The 13,997-nt window shown below is 41.4% G+C and overlaps 1 long non-coding RNA gene across 1 annotated transcript; it reads left to right on the top strand.

Annotated features, from left to right (window-relative positions):
* The first annotated feature begins 5,731 nt into the window (after positions 1 to 5,731).
* Positions 5,732 to 9,078, top strand: LOC136621176 (uncharacterized). The gene is made up of 2 exons (XR_010791220.1): positions 5,732 to 6,946; positions 8,617 to 9,078. It is a non-coding gene; the product is annotated as an uncharacterized lncRNA (long non-coding RNA).
* The last annotated feature ends 4,919 nt before the right edge of the window (positions 9,079 to 13,997 follow it).

The following is a 13,997-nucleotide window of genomic DNA, read 5'->3' as shown; positions in this document are numbered from 1 at the left end:
CTCCTATGTACAAGAATATAACTGCTATAATACTACACCCTATGTACAAGAATATAACTACTATAATACTGCCCCTATGTACAAGAATATAATTACTATAATACTGCACCCTATGTACAAGAATATAACTACTATAATACTGCCTCCTATGTACAAGAATATAACTTCTATAATACTGCCTCCTATATACAAGAATATAACTACTATAATACTGCTCCCTATTTACAAGAATATACCCACTATAATACTACCCCCTATGTACAAGAATATAACTACTATAATACTACCCCCTATGTACAAGAATATAACTACTATAATACTGCCCCCTATGTACAAGAATATAACTACTATAATACTGCCCCCTATGTACAAGAATATAACTTCTATAATACTGCCTCCTATATACAAGAATATAACTACTATAATACTGCTCCCTATGTACAAGAATATACCTACTATAATACTACCCCTATGCACAAGAATATAACTACTATAATACTACCCCCTATGTACAAGAATATAACTACTATAATACTGCCCTCTATGTACAAGAATATAACTACTATAATACTGCCTCCTATGTACAAGAATATAACTACTATAATACTACCCCCTATGTACAAGAATATAACTACTATAATACTGCCTCCTATGTACAAGAATATAACTACTATAATACTACCCCTTATGTACAAGAATATAACTACTATAATACTGCCTCCTATGTACAAGAATATAACTACTATAATACTACCCACTATGTACAAGAATATAACTACTATAATACTGCCCCCTATGTACAACAATATAACTAGTATAATACTGCTCCTATGTACAAGAATATAACTACTATAATACTGCCTCCTATGTACAAGAATATAACTACTATAATACTGCTCCCTATGTACAAGAATATAACTTCCATAATAGTGCCCCCTATGTACAAGAAAATAACTACTATAATACTGCTCCCTATGTACAAGAATACAAATACTATAATACTAACCCTATGAACAAGAATATAACTGCCATAATACTGCCCCTATGTACAAGAATATAACTGTTATAATACTGCCCCCTATGTACAAGAATATAACTACTATAATACTGACCCTATGTACAAGAATATAACTACTATAATACTGCCCCCTATGTACAAGAACATAACTACTATAATACTACCCCCTTTGTACAAGAATATAACTACTATAATACTGCCCCCTATGTACAATAATATAACTACTATAATACTGCCTCCTATGTACAGGAATATAACTACTATAATACTGCTCCCTATGTACAAGAATATAACTACTATAATACTGCCCCCTATGTACAAGAATATAACTACTATAATACTGCTCCTATGTACAAGAATATAACTACTATAATACTGCCCCCTATGTACAAGAATATAACTACTATAATACTGCCCCCTATGTACAAGAATATAACTACTATAATACTGCTCCTGTGTACAAGAATATAACTACTATAATACTGCCTCCTATGTACAAGAATATAACTACTATAATACTGCCCCCTATGTACAAGAATATAACTACTATAATACTGCTCCTATGTACAAGAATATAACTACTATAATACTGCCCGCTATGTACAAGAATATAACTATTATAATACTGCTCCCTATGTACAAGAATATAACTACTATAATACTGCCTCCTATGTACAAGTATATAACTACTATAATACTGCCTCCTATGTACAAGAATATAACTACTATAATACTGCCCCCTATGTACAAGAATATAACTACTATAATACTGCTCCTGTGTACAAGAATATAACTACTATAATACTGCCTCCTATGTACAAGAATATAACTACTATAATACTGCCCCCTATGTACAAGAATATAACTACTATAATACTGCTCCTATGTACAAGAATATAACTACTATAATACTGCCTCCTATGTACAAGAATATAACTACTATAATACTGCTCCCTATGTACAAGAATATAACTACTATAATACTGCCTCCTATGTACAAGTATATAACTACTATAATACTGCCTCCTATGTACAAGAATATAACTACTATAATACTGCCTCCTATGTACAAGAATATAACTACTATAATACTGCCCCCTATGTACAAGAATATAACTACTATAATACTGCCTCCTATGTACAAGAATATAACTACTATAATACTGCCTCCTGTGTACAAGAATATAACTACTATAATACTGCTCCTATGTACAAGAATATAACTACTATAATACTGCCTCCTGTGTACAAGAATATAACTACTATAATACTGCCTCCTATATACAAGAATATAACTACTATACTACTGCCCCCTATGTACAAGAATATAACTACTATAATACTGCTCCTATGTACAAGAATATAACTGCTATAATACTGCCCCCTATGTACAAGAATATAACTACTATAATACTGCTCCTATGTACAAGAATATAACTACTATAATACTGCCCCTATGTACAAGAATATAACTACTATAATACTGCACCCTATGTACAAGAATATAACTACTATAATAGTGCCTCCTATGTACAAGAATATAACTACTATAATACTACCCCTTATGTACAAGAATATAACTACTATAATACTGCCTCCTATGTACAAGAATATAACTACTATAATACTGCACCCTATGTACAAGAATATAACTACTATAATACTGCCCCTATGTACAAGAATATAACTACTATAATACTGCACCCTATGTACAAGAATATAACTACTATAATACTGCCCCTATGTACAAGAATATAACTACTATAATACTGCACCCTATGTGCAAGAATATAACTACTATAATACTGCCTCCTATGTACAAGAATATAACTACTATAATACTGCTCCTATGTACAAGAATATAACTACTATAATACTGCCCCCTATGTACAAGAATATAACTACTATAATACTGCCCCTATGTACAAGAATATAATTACTATAATACTGCCCCCTATGTACAAGAATATAACTACTATAATACTGCCCCTCATATGTACAAAAGTATAACTGCTATAGATAAATTTTTAAGAAGCTTGTAGAAATTTCCCCCAACAATGACATTTTCATTATTTTCTCTATTTCATTGCAGGGTCATACAAACAGATTCTGGAGCTCGGAGAAGGAAGCCATGCTGCTACTAATAGGAAAAGAGCAGAGTCATTTGCACAAACTTGAAGCTGTGATAGAAAAGGCCTTTGAACTTAAAATCACTGTACAAACATTATCAAGTTATGTAGAATGGCAAAGGGAAAATGAAAGGTGCGGAGAGCATAATTGCAACCTAATATAGTGAAAACTACTGCCAAGGAGGCCATGTAGGTTGCACTTAACGGAGTCCTGTTTTGTTTTTTTTATGAAAAAGCATCAAACTCCGTCAGGGGGTTTGTCATAGAGGAAAAGAAGATGATTAAAGGTCCTTTTACATGCAAATGAAGATGATTAAAGCCATTAACACTTTATGCAAATACATAGCTAAATCCTTCAATCTTTCGACCATTTGAAAGACTATCTTTTTGTGTAAAAGGATCTTAAGAACATCTCAGCAGTGCAAGCTGACCAGACACAAGTATCAGACACTATCACTGAACTACAGATGCAGATGGCTAAATTAGCTTGCGGATTAGCCAAGATTTACCACAAGATAGAATGCCTGGAAATCCATTCACAAGAGCCTCGGTAGAAAACCAACCCAATGACAGCCCCAGCCAGGGTAGCACTCTCCACCAGACCAGTTTAACGGACAAGGAAAGCCTGCTGTATCTGCAGAAACTGCCACCAAAGTGGACAAATGGAATACCAACACTGGTGACTAAAAGAGATTCCCAGATACAGAGCACCGCCCCTGAGGTAGAAGAATTGCTAGTCCTGAAAATTCCAAGTGGCTGTCCAGATGTCGGACCTTGCTCATAAGTTTCCATCCGTATCAACGGGGCCCCCTTCACTGCCTTACTGGACACCGAATCACAGGTCACCACCATACAGGAGGCTGCCTTCAAGAGATATCGGGATCACAACTTCCAAGTACAGCCTCTGGATCCGGGGCTGGATGTAGTAGCCACTAGAGATGAGCGAGCACGCTCGGTAAGGTCAGTTACTCGAGTTGAGCGAGGCTCTCTCAAATAACTGACCTTACCAAGCATGCTGGCTCATCTCTAGTAGTCACCAATAGATAGACCATAATGCTGATTGGGTTCTGGGAGCCCACTATTCATGCGGGCTTTCACAAAAGAAGTACTTTTTGTGGATGTCCAATAAAGAGATGCAGAGAAGGATACCCCTTCCGTAAATCGGTGGTTGAATGTCCCATGATCAGCCGAGAGTCTTACAACGGACTATCAAGGTTTTGTCAGCCTAGCAGATTCACCAACAGCACAGGAGAAATTCGCCGTGATAGTATCTGTGTTGTAAAACTAGTCATCTTATGACCCGCTACTGAAACCCTGCTATGGTGTCAGGCTCGACAGGAAATTCAAGGCCAAGATTACCAAGCTCTGGTAGAGCCTATAAACTTGGAAGAACACCCTCTGGCCTTAGCTGCAAGGAAAAGTGCCAATTCAACTGCTGAATATCAGAGACACAGAAGTGGAGTTGAGGAAGTACTACGCTGTGGCGCAGCTATCTCCCATCACAATCCAGGATATAGTGAACCTGACAATGGTCAACACAAGCTACACAGCTGCAGAAAGAGAGCAATTTCAGCTACCCCATGTGGCCTGACATGCATGCAGGTGATGTGATGACACCTTCCAAGCAAATTGAGGGAGTTCTGAAGGTCACCTGAGACCTCCATCAAGCCTTCAGCAAGCATTTCAGGGACTTTTGGAGAGTCAATGACATACAGCATTCCATCCCAACTGCCTCTCATTCCCCAATCAAGGAGAGGTACTGACCAATTTCGCCAGCCATGTATCAGCAAGTCAAAAACATGCTTCAGGAAATGAAAGAGGCTGAAGTGATCAGGGAAAGTTATAGTCTATGGGTTTTTATCTCTCGTCCTGGTAAAAAAAGATGGCAACATCTGAGTTTGTGTAGACAATAGAAAAATTAACAGCATCACGCATAAAGATGCATATCTATTGCCATGCATTGAGGAATCCTTGATAGCTTTAGGTTTAGCTGCCTACTTCTCCACCCTGGATTTAACCAGCAGGTACTGGCAGGTGCCCATGTCAAAGAAAGTCCAGAAGAAGGCAGCATTTACCAACCCAATGGGCTTATTTGTGTTTAATTGCATACTTATTGGACTCTGTAATGCCCTTTGATTCTTCCATGATGGAGGTCCTATAAAGATCATCTACAACACCTGGCTGAAGTCTTCCAGATCCTGATCCAACATGGTCTCAAAGTTAAACCTTCTTAGTGCAACCTGCTATATACTCAAGTGTGCTATTTGGGACATGTTGTAAGTAAAGCTCCTTTAAGCTTAAGTTTCTCGTTTTGTATGGGCTGTGAAAGAGAAATTCAAGGACTATCTGTCTGCTGCCACCTCTTTCATTTTCTAAACCATCAATAACCTTCTTGTGCATCTGCATACAGTTCGCATGGGAGCATCACAAGACTTGCCTATTATGACTTTCTGGTCAAATATGCTGGAAAAACCAATGAGGACGCAGATGTCTTGTTTTGCTCGCCAACAGCAGTAGATCCCTTGCCATAGAAAGATTTCTAGGACAATGTTGAGATGTATGGAAGACCTCCACCTCTGGCAGTGGATCTAGCTTCAAATTAAAACCAGAATTATCTGAAAACTCCAAGATTTCCTTACCAGCACAGAAAGACCCTGGGAGAATCCATCTAGGCAATGTAGATCCAGAGTTGAGTCATCTGTGGAGACAACGGAAGCAACTCTTTATGAAGAAAGGGCTAATATATCACAATGCCTTAGATCCCATTATGAACAACCACATCCATTAAATTGTCATCCCATGGAGAGAAGTCAGTATGGTCCTCCCCTACTATGACCAATCAGGACATTTCTGTGTCAAGAAGACAGAATTCATCATCTGCTGCAGATTCTATTGGATTGGTATTACAGGAGACCTAGAAAGATGGAATCAAGAATGTCCCACCTGTGAAATTAGGTAGAAAGAGAAGGCAGACCCGAAGGGTCCATGTCTTTGCGTTGTGAGTCATTGCCCACAAGAAATGGTAGCCATCGATCATCTTAAGAACTCACCTATGTATACAACAATACTGTGCTCTGCTCCACCTCTTACACTCCCTACTACCTCATGTTTGGGCACCATGGTAAACTACCTGTTGACCTCGCTTTGGGTGTAATAGTGCCAGATGAAATCAACCGCTTGCCTACCATTCATTGCATGAGTGATTATCAAAGATGCTTTGCTGATGCACAAGAAATAGTGGAAACCAGGATGGAAGAAGTTTGCAAAAGACAACAGCAAGATTTCAACAAGTAGGTGAGAGCGGAAGCTTTCTTCATCAGAGACAAGGCATGGCTAAAAAATAATCACTAAACTGGCAAGTTGGATGCCCAGTGGGAAATACAGCCATACATCATTCATGTAATTCCATATCCTGGGAGTGGCATCTACTGCATCAAGCGAGAAGGCCAGGAACCCAAGGTTATGCACAGAAACTGTCGTCGTAAGCACTATTTGCAGAACACATTATTCCTAACTCAGAATTCCCAGCCCAATCATGTATGTACAACCCTTTTGAGCCTGAGGGAGTGCAAAGCCAAGCTGTCTAGCAATAGGTCCTGCCAAAACGTTATCCTGGTGTTCCAGGCCGTGGATAGCCATTCAGCTGCAGTTGCCTGCACCAAGTGACCCTGAACTTCTAGCCACAAGGGCTACCAACCTGCAGCATGATCCAGCATTCCGGATGCATTCTGACCTTTCTGGATGAAAGTGTTCCTACAAGACGCTCTGATAGTAGTATCAAAGGCCAGCTACCTGCCAGGTACTTAGACAAAGCTCCTAATCAAACTGGCTTTATTTGTTCCCCTCTTCTATCCAGGTCTACAACTGTGCTATCTCTATGCCCCAGTTCCCCATGTTTCTTGAACAAAGACTATACACAAGAGCTAGTTATGTGTTCCTTTTCAAGCAATTTGAATCATTTCCCTTTTTGGGCAGTAGTCCATTTGTTACATTGTTTTCCCAGTTCCGTTAATAAATCCTTTGTCCTGAGCAACCTCTGTTCTCAAAGACACCCCCTAAGTATGGACCATCTTATTAAACCAAAATGGTACCAAAAGGAGCCACCTCAATATACGAGACTATGCCATATTGTACAACAGAGACGCAATCCAAGGTACCTTAGTTAAAGGGGTTGTCCCACGAAGGCAAGTGGGGTTATACACTTCTGTATGGCCATATTAATGCACTTTGTAATGTACATTGTGCATTAATTATGAGCCATACAGAAGTTATCAGAAGTTATTCACTTACCTGTTCCGTTGCTAGCGTCCTCGTCTCCATGGTGCCGTCTAATTTTCAGCGTCTAATCGCCAGATTAGACGCGCTTGCGCAGTCCTGTCTTCTTCTTTTCTGAATGGGGCCGCTCGTGCCGGAGAGCGGCTCCTTGTAGCTCCGCCCCGTCACGTGCCGATTCCAGCCAATCAGGAGGCTGGAATAGGCAATGGACCGCACAGAAGACCGGCGGTCCACCGAGGGAGAAGATCCCGGCGGCCATCTTCACCAGGTAAGTAAGAAGTCACCGGAGCGCGGGGATTCAGGTAAGCACTATCCCGTTTTCTTTTTTAACCCCTGCATCGGGTTTGTCTCGCGCCGAACGGGGGGGCTATTGAAAAAAAAACAAAAACGTTTCGGCGCGGGACAACCCCTTTAAATACAAAGCACAAGCTATCCCGGATTATTGCAGTTCTCCCTAAGTGCCATTGTACTCACTTGACTATTGCACTTAGGGGTCCTCGTTATATCGTAACTTGCACTATGATTGATATCTGAAGTACATTACTGAAGAGTACATTGCATTATTTCATGTTATAAGAAGTATTATAGAGAAAATCTTTATTAATGCATTCATCTTGTAGTATGACAATAATTCTAACTTTGAGCTAAAAAATTAATATGATCTACCTTCAGTTTTATTCCCATAAAAGAAAATTTGCCACCTAACATGAGGCATTATCCAGGTCTTTCTAATTTACCAGGGTACTATGTAGAACTAAATCTTTAAGGTGGATCCAAATGGATAGTCGCGGGAAGAAGGTTTGAATGGACCGCCTAGCTTGCATGAGACTCAGGGTTTTGCCCTAACTCACCACCACTCTCCAACTTTCACATTGCTTTGTTTCTAGTCTAGACCAAGCAGTTGTGAACTCTAAATGCTGGTGTCACACCCCACAGTTGGAAATTGTGACTTAATGGATGCTTAACGGCATATGTGCGTATGGTTTTTGGACATATGTATCCTGGGAAGTAAAACTGAGTCGTTACCTGACCTGCTGCTACTGAAGAGCAACACAGAGGACGGCCTTCTTTAAAAAAGGGGGAGAATTGTAGTGGCTCAGAACAGTCGTTACATAATGTAGAGATATTTCTTAAAAATGTGTGCCTTAGCTGTTCAGTTTTCTATAATGGTTTCATTTTTATCTTTTTAAACAGGCTGTATTAATGTGTAGACTTGAAGCTGGTTGTTGGAAGATGACAGATGAGTTCAGTAGAAGATAGATCAGCCCCAGTGACTCTGTTCTTGTCTAGTCTCCTACCTCTTAATCAATCAGCTCTGAGCAGAGTGGGAATTAGCTAGAAGATTCTAGAAGGGGAGAAGCAGATGTTTTATAAGTGCCTGAAAAGTTCCAGAAGAGAGAAGACGAAGTGTAGTGTCAAGTGTGCAGAAAGCTAGATAAGGGAACAGACGGAGCAGATAATTTCCTGGATCTGAAATTCAGAGGACAAAGAGTGCAAACTGCAGGCTGAAGATATCCCAGTTCATATTAGCAGTACAGGAGTTGATAGAAGGGCAGCAGCACTTTCAGCCACCATCTTCAAGCCTGGATGTGAATGAGTATGAACGGTAACCCTCTCATCACCTGAATGCAAAATAAACAAGTGAGTTTTCCATTACCCCTGCGTGGCTCCCTGGATTCTCTTCAACTGGAGGACACACATTTCACTACGCCCGTAAATCATACCAGGGAACAGAGGCCAGCTTGTAACAGCAATTCCCCAACTTTTTCACGGTAGTGGGAGAAGTACATTTGCCATCACTGCCACTGTGACACTTACCTTCCACTCTGGCACACTACATGTCCCCGCCTGCAGCATAAAAAAAATGACTGCTTGTGTATAGGGAGAGAGCTGCCGGTCAACATACCACGGGCAGGAGAAGAGCAGCGCCACCCGCCCCTGTGACTTGGAGCTCTGTTCAAAAGTGTCAAAAGTGTGCTTATTTTAAAAAGCCGCAGCGTTTCAGAATAGTACATGCATGGGGACAATAGGCATACCTGTTTATGCTGCCCATGGTTCGAGCAGAATGAAACTGGTATCAAGTTCCTTTTAAGTTCAAGGTGAAATTCAGACCAGAGATGTGACATACAGCCGATGCCTGTCATTAGACATGATGGGAGTATGGTAAAGGGAAATTGCAGCCACAACTAGGCCTTTTGTCCTGAGTACTGATTCATGGCCTTAATGGTTCTTTCTATGGGGCTTGGAACAGGCCAGTATATAAGGGGACATTTGGGGCAGTTGCCCTGCTGCTACCACTCTGTGGATGGAGAGGTCTCCATCAATGTAGATTTGGTCTTGGTTAAGGTAGGCTGGATCTGGTTGTGATATGCTCTGTCCCTTTTCCCTAGGCTATACATAAAACATACACTCCTATAGAAGGACAGATTTAATTTTTTTCACCTGAGTAGAGCTTTCTTTTGTCTGCTCATTGCTGCCCCCTGTTGAGTAAGACATTTACCGTGAGCTATTATAAAGAGCGGGGGAAGGGAAGTGACAACTCCTCTGAACATATTTCTGACTTAAAAAAGCTGTTTCTATCACAAATTCATTAGTCTGAAAAGCGAAGCAGAATTTTTACTATGTCGTGTAATACTGCCCCCTTTAGGCAGGAATGGCAGCCAGGAGGGTAGGAGACAATGTATATCTACTAGAGTGACCTATTAAAATTAGTTCCCCAAAATGAGGCACACAATGTCCTATATGTTCCAGTAGAAAGTCCCCATCTATGCTTTTCTCTTTGTTATGAGACGACTTTGTCACAGGATTGTCATCACAAAGAAGTCATTGATTGCTGATAGGGAAGACAGCCAGTGACGTCAGTGATGCCCTCTCTTCCTGTTTTTTCATTTATCCTCTATGTTCTTTGGTAGCTAATATACACAAGAAAATCAAGCACCTAGAAGAAGTTATCAGAATGGAATGAAACTTTCTCTGTGTGATTGTAACGCTGATATAAATAAGTAATTACAATATGGAGAACTGACCCCTTGTAGGGAGGCTCTAGTACCCCGTTGTACCACCTCTAGCTTGGATACAAGATGTGATACGAGTGGGCATGGAGGTTTTAGTACCCTGATGTACCGCCTCTAGCTTGGATACAAGATGTGATATGAGCAGGCATGGAGGCTCCAGTACGCTCTTGTACCAGCTCTTGGATACAAGATGTAATACGGGCAGTCATAGAAATGTGTGGCAATGTTTTGGGGACATTCTTGTGACATCCTTGTGTTTGCGGCTGAGCATTAATCCCGCTGGAAGCCTCTTGGAAGCTGCCATGAGAGGAACACATGGTGCAAAAAAACCCAATGAGGCAGAAGCCAATTAGCCCATTTAGGGAAAAAATTCATTCCCGACTCCATAATGGCAATCAGAATAATCCCTGGATCAACCTTTGATAGTTCCTACCTGCCTGTAAGTCCCGAATCAACAATCCGCTGGTCACCTAATGTTGATATTACAGGATATAGACATTAGGTGACCAGCGGGTTGTTGATCCGGGTCTTACAGTCAGGTAGGAACGCATTGGGGTTTTTTGCCTTCCTCTGGATCAACAAGGGGGGGTTGAAACAGGCTGAACTAGATGGACATTGTCTTCATTCAGCCTAACACACTATGTTACATGTGGCTGCAGGATGTCCTGAACATATCGCTGAGCTGTCACTGTCCTTCGTACCACCACTAGGGGTGACCGACTGTTGTATGCGATGGGCCCCCAGACCATCACACCAGCAGGGGGCAGTGTGCCGCTCTACAGCAAAGGCAGGATTGAGGTGCTCACACCGAGGTCTTCAGACACGAATAGGGCACTTGTACTTAAAGGGGTTGTCCCGCGAAATCAAGTGGGGTCATACACTTCTGTATGGCCATATTAATGCACTTTGTAATGTACATCGTGCATTAATTATGAGCCATACAGAAGTTATTCACTTACCTGTTCCGTTGCTGGCGTCCTCGTCTCCATGGTGCCGTCTAATTTCAGCGTCTAATCGCCCGATTAGATGCGCTTGCGCAGTCCGGTCTTCGCCCTGGTGAATGGGGCCGCTCGTGCCGGAGAGCTGGTCCTCGTAGCTCCGCCCCGTCACGTGTTCCGATTCCAGCCAATCAGGAGGCTGGAATCGGCAATGGACCGCATAGAGCCCACGGTGCACCATGGGAGAAGACCCGTGGTGCATCGTGGGTGAAGATCCCGGCGGCCATCTTGCTAAGGTAAGGAAGAAGTCGCCGCAGCGCGGGGATTCGGGTAAGTACTAAACGTTTTTTTTTTTAAACACATGCATTGGGTTTGTCTCGCGCCGAACGGGGGGCCTATTGAAAAAAAAAACAAACGTTTCGGCGTGGGACAACCCCTTTAAGCATTACGAAATTTTAACTTGACATCACACGTAACATATATATCTACATGTCCATACAAGGGCATACAAAAACATGCAGGATTTCCAAAAAAAAGGGGCTAAGCATATTCATCATTATATACTAATGCTCCCCATGGTATAGGGCTACTACAACACCAAGTACTATCTCAAGAAAATAAAAGGAGTATGAAGCCAACCAATCACTTTATTAAAGACACACATATAACGCATGACACAACAACACAAGGAGACTATAGTAAAACCACGGACTGGGAAATGGGAATAAAGTGCATCGCAGACCTCAGTATTAATGTACATGACTCAGTACAAGTCCCAAAGACTCAGATTAGCTAATCACATGCATATATTGACAGAATAAGGTGTTTAGAAATGATAATAAAGATAACTGCATATAGTCAAACAGTATCAAGGCCACATATAACAATAGTGCCTACCAATGGAATCCCAATGAACGTTTCATTTCCTTTCTCAATGGGTGACAAATCAATGTTCCCGCACCTCCTAATATACCTCTCCAAGTGATTATATGGCAAGAAAATGGCGCTAGAGACAAAACGGCGCATGCCAGGGAGACACCTGATACCCGGAACTCAGCAGTGGAGCGAGGGCAGACCGAAAAGGGTCATACATTCACTCCCAGCTAAAAATGAGGTCGGGCAGCAAATGTCCAAGCGATCACCATCCAGCGTATGCGCACCGTCACACAGCGAACATCTAGCGAATTATCGCAATAAAATGAAAGTTACGTTATATATATAAAGTTACAGTGTATCACAAAGCGTGAAAAAAAATGCAAGAAAACATAACCCAAAAGAACAAAAGTGAAAAGGAGAAATTGACTTATACATCAAAGAATTATTTAGTACTAGAGATGAGCGAACGTACTCGGTTTGGATGTTTTTGCACTCGAGCACCGCTTTTTCCGAGTAACTGACTACTCGGACGAAAAGACTCGGGGGGCGACGGGGGTGAGCGGGGGGGGGGGGGGGGGTTGCAGAGGGGAGTGGGGGGGGGGGGGGTGAGAGAGAGAGCTCCCCCCTGTTCCCCACTACTGCCCCCCGCTTCACCACGCTGCCCCCCGGCGCCCCCCGAATCTTTTCGTCCGAGTAGTCAGTTACTCTTAAAAAGCGGTGCTTGAGTGCAAAAACACCCGAACCGAGTACGCTCGCTCATCTCTATTTAGTACATAAGTGACATGTAAAGTAAGAGGATAAAAGGGTAATATAAAGCCCTGCAAACATGACAATAAAAATATCATTCTAAACAATTAAAACAAGCCTTTCCCAACTAAATAATATACATAGAAGAGCTTCTAACAGTGCGCTGAGTGCAGAAGTAGGCACCAAAGACGTCTTCTGATCCACTTCTAAGTGCGAACATACAAACACGGAGGGGCACAAAACATGGAAGCTGAAGAGGCCACAAACTGTAAACAAAAAGGTAAAATAAATTAAAAAAAAACATACAGAGAGAAACAAAAGCCTATAAAAAAGGGACAAAACTGACCACTCCATTCAATCCCACAGGGACCATAGTCTCAAGCCTGCATTCCTTCTGAACAAGTACCCTTCTGATACCTCCCCGCCTCCGGCCACAATGTACCGCCTCAATACCACGGACCAATAGCGTTTTTGGATTACAATCATGAAACATTCTAAAATGTTTGGGAATAGTTTTTTGTAATGAGGGATTATCACATTGTCCTGCTGCCAAAATATCCCGCATGTGCTCTCGTCTGCAGATTCTCAGTTCCCAAGATGTGAATCCAAACATAAATTTTCGAGCAAGGACATGTGGCATAAGAAATGACATTAATAGTAGGACATGAGATATTTTGCAAAATCTCACATTTCCTAGCACCATCAGGAGAATCGAACTGCCTTCTGTTAATATCCCTATAAGGGGAACACCTCAGTGAGACAATGCACTTCAAATTTCTATTACGACTAACTCAACGTCAAACTCTATAGTATATTCTCGAAGGTCCATGACATGGCAACATCACGGCCATAGCAATTTAAGAATGTCGCGGCAGTGAGGACTCAACGCATTGTAGGTGCATTAAGGAATCTCCTGTACTCTTGACTCACGTAAACTCAAATTAGCACAGAGCGCCACTGCTATGTAGTGCCTGTCCCTGTCACAGAACATTACATCTAC

This window comes from Eleutherodactylus coqui, chromosome 1 (genome assembly GCF_035609145.1).
Source record: "Eleutherodactylus coqui strain aEleCoq1 chromosome 1, aEleCoq1.hap1, whole genome shotgun sequence".
NCBI lineage: Eukaryota > Metazoa > Chordata > Amphibia > Anura > Eleutherodactylidae > Eleutherodactylus > Eleutherodactylus coqui.
This window is presented reverse-complemented; position numbering and strand designations above follow the sequence as displayed.